General features: G+C 32.5%; 1 long non-coding RNA gene across 3 annotated transcripts in view; it reads right to left on the bottom strand.

Annotated features, from left to right (window-relative positions):
- Window positions 1-186: 186 nt before the first annotated feature.
- LOC134329193 (uncharacterized) overlaps window positions 187-16,332 on the bottom strand; it is a 32,219-nt gene continuing 16,073 nt past the window's right edge. For all 3 annotated transcript variants that reach the window (XR_010014836.1, XR_010014835.1, XR_010014837.1), the window contains 3 exons: window positions 13,713-13,768; window positions 7,726-7,791; window positions 187-350 (listed from right to left, as the gene is read on the bottom strand). This is a non-coding gene — a long non-coding RNA (uncharacterized LOC134329193). The remainder of the gene's footprint in view (window positions 351-7,725; window positions 7,792-13,712; window positions 13,769-16,332) is intronic.

Genomic DNA, 16,332 nt, shown 5'->3' with positions numbered 1-16,332 from the left:
TTTTTTAGTTTGCCACTTTGTGGGAATCCTAAAACATCCTCATTGTATTCGGAAAGTATTCCGACCCCTTGACTTTTTGCACACTTTGGTATGGATTGGGTTTTAAATGGGTATAATTGTCATGTTTACCAGTAAATCTACACTTAATCACTCATAATGAATTCTGTTCATAATGAAGTTTGTTTGTTTATTAGGATTTTAACGTCATGTTGTACACTTTGGTTACATTCATGAAAGGACAGGTAGTTCAGTCTGCACATGAGTCATCAGTTCAAGTTCATCGTCAAACATCGTCACAGGCAATTCACCTCACTTGCATGTCTTTGGACTGCGGGAGGAAACCAGAGCTCCTGGAGGAAATCCACACAGACACGGGGAGAAAATGTTAACTCCACACAGAAAGGACCTGGACCGCTCTATCTGGGAATCAAACCCAGGACCTTCTCGCTGAGAGGCGACACCATTACCCACTGTGCCACCCCTATAATGAAGTAAAAACATTGTTAAGAGTTTTCTGAATAATTAAAAATCAAAACGTAAAATCTCTTTTTATTTCAGAAGTTCAGACCCTTTGTTTAATACTTTGTATTTTGGCAGCACTTACACTTGCAGTTAACCCTGGATGTATCTTAACAAGCTTTGCACACCTGGATTTGGGTAGATCCTCTTATGCTCTTTTTCAGATTGGAGTTCTGTTAAAGTGACCATTGGGTTTTACCTCCCTGTCCAAGACCTTTCTTTCTTGGACGCACAGATTTGTCATATGTCCATCTCCATGAAGGTTCAAGTTAGTTCTAAGGATAATTATATCAAAGACAATGCACTTTAGCTGGCTACCAGTCCGTGGTCGCTGTTGTGTGTTTTCACTCTTCATGATGCGCTAAACATTTTCAATAGGAGACAGATCTGTACTGTAAGCAAGCTGCCATCCTGTCGTAGCGCGTGCAGAAGACGGCCTGGCTTTGTCTTGCTAAATAACCACAAACTTCCAGTTAAAAGATGTTACCTTTTTTGACTTTTATGACAGCATTTCTTTTTAAAATCTAATTATATGTCTCCACATCAGTCATGCCAACACTTGTGTGACTTGGTGATGTTTATGTATAGAATTAGTAAATTGCTTTCTCTTTATGAATTTACTGTATCCATTTATTCACTGTATATAAAGCCATACAAAATAAATGGTTACAAATATAACTTCTTAAGAATTCCATTATGAGGTCCCAAGGAATATCTTTAGCATTTTAAAGTGTTGGTAGATGTAACAATTATTTTATAAAAAGTCTTAAGAGACACCAAGTATTAACTCTAGATTACATAAAAACCTTTAATTCTGCTAATTATATTAATGCCTTTTAATTGTTTTATTATCTTTTCATTTGCTATCAATCTTCAATTCAAATCCACCTTCATCTAGTACAATGTCTGTGGAAAGATACTACGTAGATTAAATTTTAGCCGGGTGTGGATGGGGGCATGATGCACTTAGAGTACCAAAACACAGTGCAAAGTCCTATTATCTGACAGAAATTGTGGCTTCATTTTAGAGTTGCAGTTTTACAATTACAGGATTTCCCATCAACTTATATGACAACTGTGTTAGCATAAAAACACTAAATATTCGCCTTTGTTCAAATAACGTTTTTAGTTGATCACTATGAAAGAAGGCTGAAATGTATGTCACATTTTCCAATTTAAGATGCACCTGACACAACAGTTGAACCTAGACGAGTTAAACATCCAAAGAAAGCTTTTCTGCCAGGAGGGTAGCTCCTAACTTTAAAATGTTTCAATTTAATACTTGGCTCCCTTTGTGACATTAGGAATAACTTGCACTGGTATAAATTCTAGCATGCTAGACAATTCTGATTTAGAAAACTCAAGTTGCACTTTGTCAGATGTGTTATTTACAAAAAGTTAATAAAATAGTTTATTGGCTAAAAGTGATTTAATATTTGACCCAACATTTGATTTTTAAAAAATAGTCCCTGTTTAGATTTTTTTATATCAACCTTATTGAGGGCCATCGTAGTGTAAAAATGCTAGCTTATGTGCAAGCTTGTGAAGGAAAGGTTTCATTTAGCACCCAAAAGGAACCTTTAATTTTGTCTTTGGGAAACCAGTAGAGCTTAAATGCAATCCTAGAAATAATTTTAAGTGGAAAGCCATTTTGTTGTAGTACAAAAGAATGTACATAAACGGCAAAAACAAATCATCCCTGAAGATGGCACACTATTCATTTACATCTACGTCATTTAGCAGACACTTTTATCCAAAGCGACTTACAGTATTGTGACAGTATACAGTCTGAGCAATTGAGGGTTAAGGACTTTGCTCATGGGCCCAACAATGGCAACCTGGCAGTTGTGGGGCTTGAACCGGCAACCTTTCGGTTACTAGTCAAGTACCTTAACTGCTAGGCTACAACTGCCCCAAGTAATCACTCTGGTAAATTTTTCAAACAGTAAAGAGGTTTGCCCCACTGGAGGAAACCTAAGTATTCAAGGGAAAAAAACAAACATTTCTGAGAGTTTTTAATTGTTGTTGGTCAACAGATTATGAAGAACCATTTTGAGTCACAATAAACCCTTTGAAGCAGCCGTGACAGTTATATGAGTAGATATAGTCCTAACTAGAAACGAGTAGAAATAGTCCTAACTAGAAACACTAACCATCTAAACAACATTGCAGGAATAATTCTGTACATTTTCAGTGTAAGATTAGGTGTCCATCATTTTGTTGCATGTGGCAGGAGCAAAATGTACCGTCACAAAGAAGGTATCAGTACTGGCCAGGAACATTTTGTTCTTGAAGGTACAAATGAAGTTAGTGTTCCCTCAAATAATTCTCCTAGAAATAAGGGTACAAACATATGACAAGCATTTGAATAATAAAAAACGCTAGCTCAGTCTGAGTGTTTCAACCTTTTTATTTTTGTTTCCCAAATCTCCAAAGTTTCACCTATCACAATGATCTATTTAGTCATACTATAAGCTTGTTTCCTATTTTCTATTAGGCTGTGTGTTTTTCCAATTTCTTTAAAGTCTCTATAGAAACCTTAAAAATAAAAATCAAGTCAGTTTTGTTCCAAGGTAAATCTGCACTGGAGGCTTTAAGCCCGATACTTCTCTAACACAAATGGCGAAAGATGCAGTGTTAAAGAGTACCACCCCTTTATCTAACATTTATACTCTAAAACATTAGTTTAGAACTATTTTTATGGGCATTTGATAGATGTTTTATGGTTTTATTTGATGTCAGATGCAGCAGCTTCTTCAAAAGAATCAGTAAGTTATTTAGAGAAAATCACCCAAACAAAGCTCAAACTTGACTCATCTAAACACAGGACACATTTCTTTTGGTCCATCTGAGATGGGCTCAGGCCCAGAAAGCTTGGTTGTGATTTAGCATATAATTGATGTGTTTTTTCTTTGCATAACATAATTTCAGATTGCATTTCTTATGGCAGTGACAGACTGTGTTAAATGACAACGGTTTTCTGAACTACTGCCGAGCCCATGTGGCTATATTTATCACATTAACATGAGTCATGTACATACAACAGCGGTTTTTATATTTACAAAATCCAACCAAATTTTTCAGTCAAAACATTAAAAAAACTCAGTTAAAAGGTTCAGGGGAATTAACAAATCTCAGGTTCTTGTTTTGCATTTTATAAAATGTCCCAACTTTTCTGGAAATAGGTTTCATACTTGCTGTTCGCGACCATCAACTTAATTTGCGCCTGATGTTAAAAATACTCCAACATGAGTAATAAGAATTTTCATATAATTACATAACCACTATTGATCTAATAATGATTAAAGTAATTGCCATTAAAGTTGCAGTACATTACTTTTGCTGAAAAATTAAAGATCGCTCTGAAAAAGCTCTAAACTGGAGCTGTTGGGTCTAAATTCGGCTTAGTGTTTTGAACTTAAATGTCACAGATTAAAGCCCGGTCATAGGCACTGCTGCAGAAATTACATACTACAGCTTTAACAATTAGATAACAATCTTTGCTGTATCTAACTATACAATAGGTATTTAGACTTACAGTATACATTCTTTTAAAAATTAGTAAAATTTAATGGTCAAACATTTTGAACTTGATATAACCTTATTTTATAGTAATTTTCTATATTGAACTCTCTTTTTTGTGTTTCAGTAATACACTGGATTCAGAAAGTATTCACACGTCTTGTGTTTTTTGCACTTTGTTTTGTGTATTTGATGTTGAATTAGTAAAACTGCCATTTTACTAATCTACGAAATAATATTTAGTATTTAGATTCTTTACTCAGTGCTTTGGATTGGATAGCGAGCATCTGTGAACGGACATCTTTAGGTTTGTCCACTGATGTTTGGTGGGGTGATTGAAGTCTGGGTCACTTAAGAACATTTATAGACTAGCCCCAAAGCCACTTCAGTGTTATTTTGGTTCATTTAACAGCTCATCTACAAGGAGCTTAAATACAACATTTTATTAAGGGGTAAAATTTTACAAATGAAAGGTTTTTATTTTTTGTTTTGTTTGATTACCAACAAATTCTAATAAAATAAGATTATATAAAAAGTTATTGAGCTTTAATTTGTCATTTAAGATACTATTTAACCGTTTTGTTTTAAAAGCACAACCTTTGATGCACTGGCATTAAGAACAGCAGTGTAGCTGTTAAATAACCTGCAATTGCTGGTCAGATTTTAATGAGGAGTCCTCACACCATGACCTGGCTTTTCAGTGTAGTGCTGATTTTTATGATTGAGACAATTCTGCAGGTGAGACAGATTAATGTGAAATCATTGAAAAATGATCCATTTTACCTCAATGAGGTTAAAATCTTAAGCTTGTGCCATCAAAATCATTATTTCTGCTTGAATATATTTTGTGGAAGTAATTTTTATATTGTCGACTAGTGATGTTACTCAATCTTACTTCTGAAAACTCCAGCCTGAGGATTTTGGTTGCACAAATACATGAACAAGAAGTGGGTTTTATCTTTTATCCAAAAGCATTTTTAAAATATGCTGCAGCTCTGTCACTATCAAATCCAATAAACAAAAAATCTTAAATTGCAAAAACTGTTTTGGTCTGTTGTTGGGCTTTTACTTAACCATAACATGCACAGTGTATAAAACCCTGGTATGCTATTAAGCGTATTAAAATAAAGTTAAAATATTCTTTTGATCAACAGCCCCCATAAAGCAGATAAATCACTTGTATTAAAACAGAATGACAGAATCTTAAAAGGTCCAAATGCACAAGTGATTTCAACATTCATTATGAAAAATCCATCCGTCAAATTGGGACTCAAAGGCGATTTAATCTTTCCCAGAAGATGGCGATGCTGTGTTATGTAGGGCATTATGGGATTAAAAAAAAGCTTTGGGTTACTGCTCCATTATTTAAAAAATAAAATAAAAAATACCTGATTTTAGACGAGTAGTAGGTTTTAATGTGCATTTTACTTAGGCAGACTGGTCATACACTTTCCCAATTTCTTTCTTTATTATTATTGTTTATATTATTATTAGCACTTGCACTGATCAAACCACAGGCTTAAAAATTAGTCTTCAACATTATTATCAAAATTATTTTTAAGTTTGAAAACAAGAAAATGTCACAGCAGCTTAAAATTTTTTTATTTTAAATAATTATTAAGCAAATATTTAGGTCAAGACAGTACAGGTTCATTAGTAGGGGGAGGTTTAAATAAAGTATTCTTGTTTTCTGTTTTAAAATGCAAACAATGCTTTATTTAATTCAATGTGTACATTTGCAAAATGTTAGTGTTACTTTGAAGACACTGATGATAAATACTAACTAAAACACTAGGCACCAATATTTAAACTGTAAATAAACAGTGTCAAGATAAATCCTTTTTTCCAACGTATAAAGCCATCACTCTTTGTACCTTTCTCAATATAAATAAAGATTTCATTAAAAACTGAGATTTGTGAGACAATGACTCACACTACACATGCATTATTTCTTATATTCATATACAGGATTTCTGTCTCCTGTCTTTCACAATTTTTGCATAACTTACATTAAATTCTTTCAGGTTTTATACAAAAAGTAACATGGAGTGTTCATTTCCGATGTGGAAATTATTCTTATTGTATTTTTTAATAGTCAGTCAGAAGTGTATTCTTTTTTTTTTCAATAAAAAAGCAATATTCAAATATTTAAGCACAAATAAATGTAGCATTACTGAGTGTAGCATTGTTAAGTCAGTTTTAAAAAAGAATCTTGTGAAACATTGTGGTAATATGCTGCAATGAATTCATCCCAGAAAGACTAGTATGTTCATTGATGAAACTGGACAGATTTATTGACAATTTAGACTTCACCACAGATGACACCATAACTTAGACACCAGTTGAATTTGTGTTGACCTGCAAGAATTAAATAGCCTGGGCTCGGGGAGAGAGTCTCTAATAAATGTATTATATTTCTGGTAAATCCTTCCCAGTTACAAAGTACTGCTTAAAAAAATCATGATGTCACAAAATCATAACTTTATATGGCAATACTGTCAGACCATTAGTCCTCTTATTTGTAGTATCTTAGAAAAACAAGGTAAGCAATTCTAGTCATTATTTTTTTATTTCTTTTTTCTTTACAACCAATAAAACAATCTGTTAATAACAGCATTAACATTTAGCATTTATCTTATATAATTTCAGTTCATATATTCAACTTAAAACACAGGGTGTATTCATATTTTCAGTCATAATAAAACATATAAAAAAATTGTGGAAAAAAACAATTATTTAGAGACTACAAATGAACATTGGTACGTTGTTAAAACCCTTATAGCTGACCCTATATACTGACCCTGATAGCTTCCAAACATCTAGAGTAAAAATAATGAGCTTTTTACAGGTTTTACACCTTTAACAGGTTTTGATGAGTTTTGCAAATAGTTAATGAAATTTAAGTCAGGAGACACGCAGCACAAACATTTGACTTGTGGTTTGATGAACTTTCCACTTGTTGATTATTAAACCAGTTGTAATGACAGAGATGTTTAGAGTGTTTGTTTTGGCTCTGTCTTGGCTTTTTCCATTCATTCCATACATTTCATTTGTAATCAAGAATTAAAGGAAGTCATTTTACCTTTACCAAGACAATGTTACAAAATCTACTGGTATACATATTTAACTTTTAATTTAGCACATTCCTGAAAGAGATAACCTACCCCCCTCCGTGGGTAAGACTTGTGCTGCAATACACACAAAGTGAAGGTGATGGTAAACGGCCCGCCTAACTTCAGCAGCACGGTCAATACTGGATGATTCACTACTGGTTTAACTCCAATATTTACGTGCTGCTACAGCCAGGCAGCCAGGTGCAGCGGTGCTCAGGAGCCACATGCACAAGTGCACACTTACACACATACAGTGACATTCACAAGGCTTTTCAGCCACTGGTTTGCATACCTACCCCTCCTTTTCTTCACTCCTTTTAAACGGGAAGTCTGCCTGTCCTGGCATTGCTGCCGCAGCACAGCACGGCCTGCACCTTCTTAAAATCATACAAACCATTCTGTGCTGCTACGGCACTGTCAGGCCCACATGTGCATACACACTGTTACACATGGGTTAAAAAAAGTACTGCTGTCAACCTGAAAGTGCCAGGAGAAAAAGCTTAATAAGCTGACAAAAAACCTGTAACCTGTATATTATCTGTCTGTATGGAGAACAGTAAAGATAGCCCACCTGATAAGCCATTAGTTTGGTGCAGAGGTTCTTCACTGCCTTAGGACCCACAATTTCCCCTTCATCCTGTTGTGAACCAAAAGCAACAACAGAAGTTTAAACATGTGAACAAATGTCAACAAAAGCTAATAGATCATTGGAACACACAGGTTAAGGCCGGTCACAATTTTTTTTGCATGAACAAATGATTAGGCATTTAATTATATACACATTTTATAATGTAATGTTCAAATTGAAAGAAATCTTTTGAGATGAGAGGTGAGTGTGTCACTTTTTAAACTAGATATTTGTGCTATCAGGGTCTATTCACACCCTACATTATTTGAAGCTGATTCCCCACATGCATGCAAAAATATTTAAGCTGATATCATATTTAGAAAAGGTCCAGTTGTTTACAAGCAAGACCACAGCGAACAATTATGAGTGAACAGTCCAACTGTTTAAAAATGTTTCTCTATACATAATTGCAAGGAATTAATCATCTACAGACAATCACATAATTCAGATAATCCAGATAAATGTATGTGCATAAGGGCAACACCAATATGGAATGCCTTTGTCATAAAAATCCTTAGACACCACTGCATTTAAAACCAACATGTTTCTGTATGAATCCTAAATAGGCCCTAAAATACTTTAAAAAAAAAAAAAAAAAAAAAAAAAAAAAAAAAAACCTTGTCAGTAAACACTGTCCATCACAGATTTTCCAGAATCACCTTTTAATTATGTTTTTATTTATTTTAAATAATGTACATTAAGAAATTCCAGTTGTTACAAATGACTATTTTCCACATCTCTAAAGGCACCATTAATGCTGACAGGTACATTATGGCATGACCTTTTGGAGCAAACTAGTAGCTATTAGGGCCGTGGTAGCTTAGTGATTAAGGTAGTGTATTATTAATTAGAAGTTTATCGATTCAAGCACCAACAATGCTTTGTCAATTTGCCAATGATGGGCCCCAGAGCAAGGCCCTTGACCTTCAGTTGCTTTATTTGCATTAGTTGCAACTGTTACTTGCTTTGGATAAAAGCATCTGCTAAATAATATAAATGTAAAATATGCTTTCATGGTGTTTTGATAGCATCTTTTTCAGGGACGTTCCTGCTTGCTTCAGTAAGATGCTGCCAAGCCACATTTTGCATGTGTTATATCAGCATGACTTTGTAGTTGAAGTACAGGTGTTGGACAAGCCCATCTGCAGGCCAGAACTGTCATCCATTGAAAACATTTAACATTTAATGAATATTGTTAAAACAAAAGATGATCTAACACCACAACCAAATTTAACATATTTATACATACACACAAAAATAGATGAATAAAAAAATTAATAAAGTAGCTTGCATTTCTTTTGACATTTTTGTAGTAAATGTAGTCAATTAAAACAGTACAATCATCACTGTAGTACATTTTTCATACTGTTCCAACCTTATTTAAATAGTGGATGGATGTGAATGAGGAAACAAATATATTCATCCAACTGGTTCCTAAGAGAAGAACTTAATGTAAACATCATTGTAAAGAGCAACAATTAAGTGTGTGACAAAATCACTAGTAATCTTAGTTAAAACAAACATTTTTATAGCTTCATATACAAAAAAAATATTTATATTAACTTTTATTTTAAAATACCTTAATACTAAAAGTATAATTACATTACATGACCCACAGTGTGTGTATAGTTTTCAAGAAATGTTGTTATACATGTTAAACATGCTGATGGGTTTAAAGGTCAACTGTATTAATGTAGTTAAACATAAACATTTCATAAAGGATAACCAGTAATCAAAATAGTTACAATATAATTTAATTTCAATGTATTCCAGGTCTGTAACATTTGCTTTATTATCACCTAATCACAATTATTTGATATTATCATGACCACTTAACATTAACTTTTAAAACAGATTATACAGTCATATAATATTAGGTTCAAACAAATATGTTTGACAAATAAATGATTTATCCTATTAATTAAATATAAATGCATTTACTGTATTTTTCCTCAAGTGCTTAAATTAAATTTAAAAAGATTTGGTAAATAAATAAATAATGTACCATTCAGAAACGGACAAGAGGTGAAACCACATGCTCATAAAATGACTAAAATGTTTTCAGAATTAATAAATAGCGTTAAAATTTTAAGTAATAGTTGTTCTTACACTATGAAAGGCATTGTACATTCTTAAAATGTTAAAATTTATAAGTTATAGGGCGGCATGGTGGCACAACAAGTTGTGTGGGTGGTCTCTAATCAAATGATGCTCATTCTTCAACTTGTTTTTTAACATGTTAATCAGAGCATGTGACACAGTAACACTGTTAATATGTGGGTTATGGCCTAATGAACAGCATTAACATTTTGCTGGATTTGAGAGAGAAAAACAGAAAAACAAGAAAAATTATAATTCTAAATAAAGAGACTTTTAGGAAGCAAAAGGATTTGCCAGTTATCAATGAGTTAAGCAAATAAATATGACATACTGACAAAACTGGAATGCTTTATAAAACAAACCATTTGTGCCAAGCTAAATTTTTAAAGATGGTTTATGGTAAATAGAGTTGTTACTATACTCATATATTACTTAGTACACTAATGAGTGAATTGGAATGCATGACAGCATTATACACTGTTTATTACCATCAAGATATAAACACAGTGTATTCAGACCTTTTTGTGTTAATTCTAAATGTAAATAAATGTATGCATTTCTATACGTGTGTGAGTATGTGTGTACGTATATATGTGTGTATCTGTGTGTGTATATATATATATATATATATATATATATACTGTATATACACACACACACACACACAACAGTGCACACACACAAAATACATAATGCCATATACATCTATACACATGCCCAAAAGTATGTAAACACCTTAAATTATTATTATGTTTTAAACCACACCCATTGCCAACTTTGTGGGGAACACTGCAATGCAATTTTCAAAAAAGACCAAGTTTGATAAGTTTGGTGTGGAGGGACTTTTGTGGCCTGCACAGAGCCCTCAATCCCTCTGAATACAATTGGGAAGAATTGGAGCAAGTAAGTGCCTAACCTTACAAATGCTCTTTATAGTTTAGATATCTGTATATTGAACCAGCTGTGCCTATTCCTATTAATGTTATGGCATCTTTTGTGTAAATAATATTATATTTTAGTGGGATGAAAAAACAAGGCTTGTGCAGTTCATGATAAACACCAATGTCATTTGATTGTAAAATCAATTGAAAACCCCACCTGACTTGATTACACCTGTTATTTAAACAGTCCTTACCAAATATCTTTTTAATCTTAACATTTAACCATAAATTCAGGTTTAACATTCCTCACATTAGATTTTAAACAGTGCATCTATGTGACAGTGATGCCTTTTTTGTGAAATGTAAATAATCAACACGCTGCCTTTAAGCCTGGGGCGTTTCCTACTCCCCAGCAAATAGTTAACACCTTTGCTTACCAAGTGTTCAATTCAAGGAAAATAACAAAAGAGCCTAACATGCAAGAGTACACCTGTATATAAAAAATATCAACTATCCTTAGTAAGCACTAACCCTTAGAAAGGATTAACTAAACAAGACAGACAGGTTTCTAAATTGTAGTTCTGTAGTTTCTCAATGTTTAAATCTACAATAATGTATAAATCAGTACACAATGTCACATAGAATTAGACGTGTCACAGTTTTAGCTAACAATCATCAAGAACATTTTTGGGTTTATTGTTAATAAAAATTATGGTTTAATTTTTTTGTTTATACAGCTACATTATTTTTCTATATAACAGCATTTTATGAATCACTTTATAGCAACAGTTCAAATTAATAAAAACTTTAGCTAAAATAAACAAAGTATACAATTTCTCAGAAAAATGTGCCAGTAGAAACTGCAGTAAATATAACTGTTGAACAACAGTATATAATCTCAGATATTTATGATTATCATTAATAAATTATCACAACAATTCTCTAATTACCACACCAAGTCTTTAACATTTCATAATCATACTTCTCTGATGCATTGTGAGTTATGCAGCAATACCAGCAGCAGAGAAACTAAACAAGGCAGACACGTTTTAAAATGTAATTTTACTAGTTTCTCAATGTTAAACCACCACACTGTAAAATCAATACTGAACATAACATAGAACATTTTGTGAAATCTTTTTTGATTTATCTAGGCCGATTGTTGTAAGTGTATAATCTCAAAATTGTCAGCAATAGTGTGTGGCAATACCAGGCCTATTATGGTTAATTAAAGCAATAATTACCATAGACACCTATATTATATACTTATATACTACAGTATACACGCACACACTATACGGACAAAAGCTGATGGGTATAATAAATCAATATTTTGCAGCAACAGTTTGGGGAAGGCCCTTTCCTGTTACAGCATGACTGGGCACCTGTGCACAAAGCAAGGTCTGTGGAGATGAGGAAAAGCTTGGTTTAAAGAAACTCCAGTGGCGTCCCATTCAACAGCTTGAATGAACTTAAATAAACCAGAACATCAATTGACCAACATCAGTGCCCAGCCATACAAATGCTCTTTTGATAGAATGGGCACAAATTTCCACAGACATACTTCAAAGTCCAAAAAAGTGGTTATAATTAAAAACATGAAAAACCTTTTTTAAAATGGGATGTTCAACAAGCTCATGGTCCAAATACTTGGCCATATAGTGTGTATGTGTGTATTTACAAGCTAGTCTTTTTAGTTTTTGTTTAAAGAAGCAGTAAATAAATTTTGCTGTTAAAAATCTAAATCATACATTCACTTAAGTTGTAGTATAAAACTTGATCAAACTTTTTACCACATCAGTTCTGGTCTTCTATTTTAATTTTTAACTGGTAATGCGAACATTTATTTGGGCCCTGTCCCCACAAAAACAGATTTGTAAACACACTTCTTTACTCTGAATTTTGTTTAACAATGTACAAGAAGCTGTTGTATTAGAAAACTAAAACAGACCATTTTAAAACTCCATTCAGGGTGGAGTTGTCTGAATGTTTGTTTCCTTGGTCTTTGTATGGCTAGGTAAAATACACCTCTTCAAATCTGGATCTAAACTGATGGTTTTGTGGTCACTAGTATTCCTTTTTATGTCATGTGTACATTTTGACACAGTTTACTGTATATATAGACCGTCATGTAGAGTTGTGCTGTGCTCAGTACTACTTCTTAGTCTGCACAGACGTTCATATATTGCACTGTATGCATTCTTGCAATGTTTATCTTCAAGCATTTTGTATCATTGTCTAATGGGCCGGCATGCTCATGACAGTATGTTTTTGTTTATTGTTTGTTTTTTGTAATCATTTATTTTATGCTGTTCTAGATAAAAAATTTATACTTCAATATATATACAGCCAATTAGGTTGCACAAAGTAGTAAGCTTTATTTTGAATATTATTAGGGCTATAGTTGGTTGCCAGAATTTAAACAAAGAGAACTAAAATTCAAATAATAAAAAATATTAAATATAAACACCTTATAATTTAAACTAAAGTTAAATTTAAGTGTAAATAATAGATTGCTTTTAAGAAACTCACAATAAATAAAAATATGTGTATAAATATATATATATATATATATAATATCAAAGATGTGTTAAATATGTGGTTGGGTTTGCCATCAGAAAACTAAAACTAAAATGACATGAAAATGAGCCATGGCAGTTCACTAGATTATGATTTTTTTTTTACTGTAGTCTGACTGTTCAAACAATTACATAATCTGTCCTGTTAAATTTCTTATACTTAGATAAGCATCTCACACACTTTATAGTCACTCTATTTATTTGCCCCAACAGCTGCAATACTTACATTGTTTAAGTATATTTCTGTACACCCTATTCTTGGAAACGGGACGTCCTGAACGTGGTGTCGAAATCCTTAACCATTGCATGCCTATTTTGAAATAACACACATCAGCATGTCATTTAGAAAAATGAACATTAATATGCTTACCATAGTGGGATTTGGGGTAAACTGCAGTTTCTAATAAAACATTCCTTTTGATTCATCTGTAAAAAAGGGAGAAATAGTCATTAGTGAAATGTATGCAGTTACATCACTGCTGTCTGACTGCTACTGTTCAGTGGTAAGGGCTGACTGGTGTTTTACTGTTTCACAACTTCACTGCTACACATGATGTTAGCACGAGGGCTGCAAAACATCATTTGTTGATTGTTTCTTGCAATATTGGACTTTGCAATACTGATGTTGCAATATGTGCAGACAATTTAGGGAGTTCTGTGACTATTTTTGACTTCCAGATTTAAGATAAGTTCTGTGGGGGTTTGATTACATTTTTAAAAATAATAAAAATACTGGTTAACCATTTACTTTTAATATACTGTAAGGTATTTTATTGCGATATGCATTCATAGTGTACATTTGCACACATGTTGTAATATTTCCTTGTTTGTTTGGTGTTTGCACAAATTTTGGAATTGGTGTAATTAATAAAAAATATATTTTATGGCCAATCTTAAATTGTGATGTCACAATTCTAGTTTCTATCAGTATATTACAAGATAGTGACAAATGTCTCTAAAACATTTAAATCAGTTTCTTCAGAGGTTTAAAATAATAATTTTAAAAAGTAAAAAAATGTCATGTCTGACAAACATACACATTTAATACGTTATACATATTGAGTAATTTCTGTACCAGAAAATGTCAGACGGTGCAACCACACAATAAAAGGTTATTTGCCACTATTAAATACTGTTTAAGTCATTAATTGTGAATTACTCATGGTTTTTCTAGTCTAACTGCAACTCTAAACACCCACTATAAACACCCACAAAATGCCCACTATTTCTTGAAGTGCTACTGACACAATGTCAGTTGGGGACTTCTTCAGAACTATTTGCCCACTCATTTCTAAATTTTACATCTATATTCTCTACATCTAAGTCCTTTGTTGTTAGTTGTCCCATCTTAGGGAAGTAATATGTGTAGCTTTTACTTAAATCATGCAGAACTACTAAACTTTATAGGACTAAAATGACATTTTTTAGAAGATGAACACACCACCAGTCTTTTTTAAAATATATGCTTAGCTTTAAACTGTTTTTACATGTGAAAGTTATTGTAGACATTGTTGATGACTGCTACGTTTATAATATAAGCAAAACAACTGTAGTGTGCAACACTGTATATACTGAAATGTAAGTAAATCAATTTAATTAATGAAAAATATTTTATTTTTGATTATGGGTACAAATAATTCTAAGCATTTCACTAAGCATAACAACTGAAATATTTTGGTACAATGTTTGATATAAAGAATATCTTAGAATTATCTAAGAATAAACATTGTGTCCATTTTACACAAAAACAAAGCACTGAAGCAATTTAATCAATGTATTTTGTCCACAATGTGCAGGTGTTGTAAAATGTGTTGTAAATGTACAACCCCCTTTATTGTAAAAACAAAACATACTTTGAATGCTAATGTTCTTTCTCTCGTTTTTAGTTTGGTACTGTGATAATTCAAGGAATGGGTTTTAAATGTATAAAATCAATGCAGGTCAGTCTCTGATTACAAATTACAGGTTATTCAGTTCTTGCAATATATTGCAACGAATATAATAACATAATGTGTCACAGAAAACTGTCACAGAAAACATAATGTGTCACCAAAAAAACCCACAGAATGCTATTTTTGTCATCAGTCAGCCATAGTTTACACGTCATGGAAATTATTTGAATATTTTGATTTTTTACACAAATAAACACATTATTTAGGCTTTTCTTTTGTTAAATTAATGCAGGTCATAGGTCGACCATTTTTTAATATTAATTGAAAAGTATATAACAAACTACATAATATGACATTTTGTCCATATGGAGCAGCTTGTTCTTACTATTACAATTGAGGTGGAAATATCTAACAAACACTGTAAAACAGAATTGTTAAAACTATGTGATGAAAGCATGTGATGAAAAACCGCATCTTGTTTACATTCTATCTGTTTGTAACATTATAGGCATACCCCCAAGAGCCTTTTACACTACACTGTCCAAACAAAAACAACATACTTCCTTGTTAATTGGCTACCATTTTATAAAGCCATAATAAAAACATGATTTGCTGTAGTTCACCTTGTAACCACTAGAGCTAAAGTCTTACCCCACTGGCCTTTACCATTAAAAAAAAAATGTAATATACAAATCATAATTAAACATGGTGTTTTAGCTTGCTTGTGTGTGTGTGCATGTGTGAGTTTGTGTTCGTCTGGAATGAGATAATATTTTTTTCCTGAACAAATTTAGCTCAGTGTTTAATTGTGGCACATACAGGTTTAGTCTGTTTGAGAATTTTGCATATCACAGGCACATTAGTTTCAGTGTCTGTGTAAAAAAAAAAAAAAAAAATGTATCTTTTTACTCTTATTTAAAAAGGGTGTTAAACTCATTAACGTCAGTCTTTAATTAAGACAGTTCAGTTTTATTAATTTACTACAAATTAATCAGTTGGTATATAGTTACAACTCACTGTTTTTGTTTATATGGTGCAGCCACAATTAATGCAAAATTCCTGTTACTTACTACTTTGTGCCCAAAACATATTGACAGC

This window comes from Trichomycterus rosablanca, chromosome 15, assembly GCF_030014385.1.
Source record: "Trichomycterus rosablanca isolate fTriRos1 chromosome 15, fTriRos1.hap1, whole genome shotgun sequence".
Classification (NCBI taxonomy): Eukaryota; Metazoa; Chordata; class Actinopteri; order Siluriformes; family Trichomycteridae; genus Trichomycterus; species Trichomycterus rosablanca.
The sequence above is the reverse complement of the archived record's forward strand: the minus strand, read 5'-3'. Positions and strand labels throughout refer to the sequence as shown.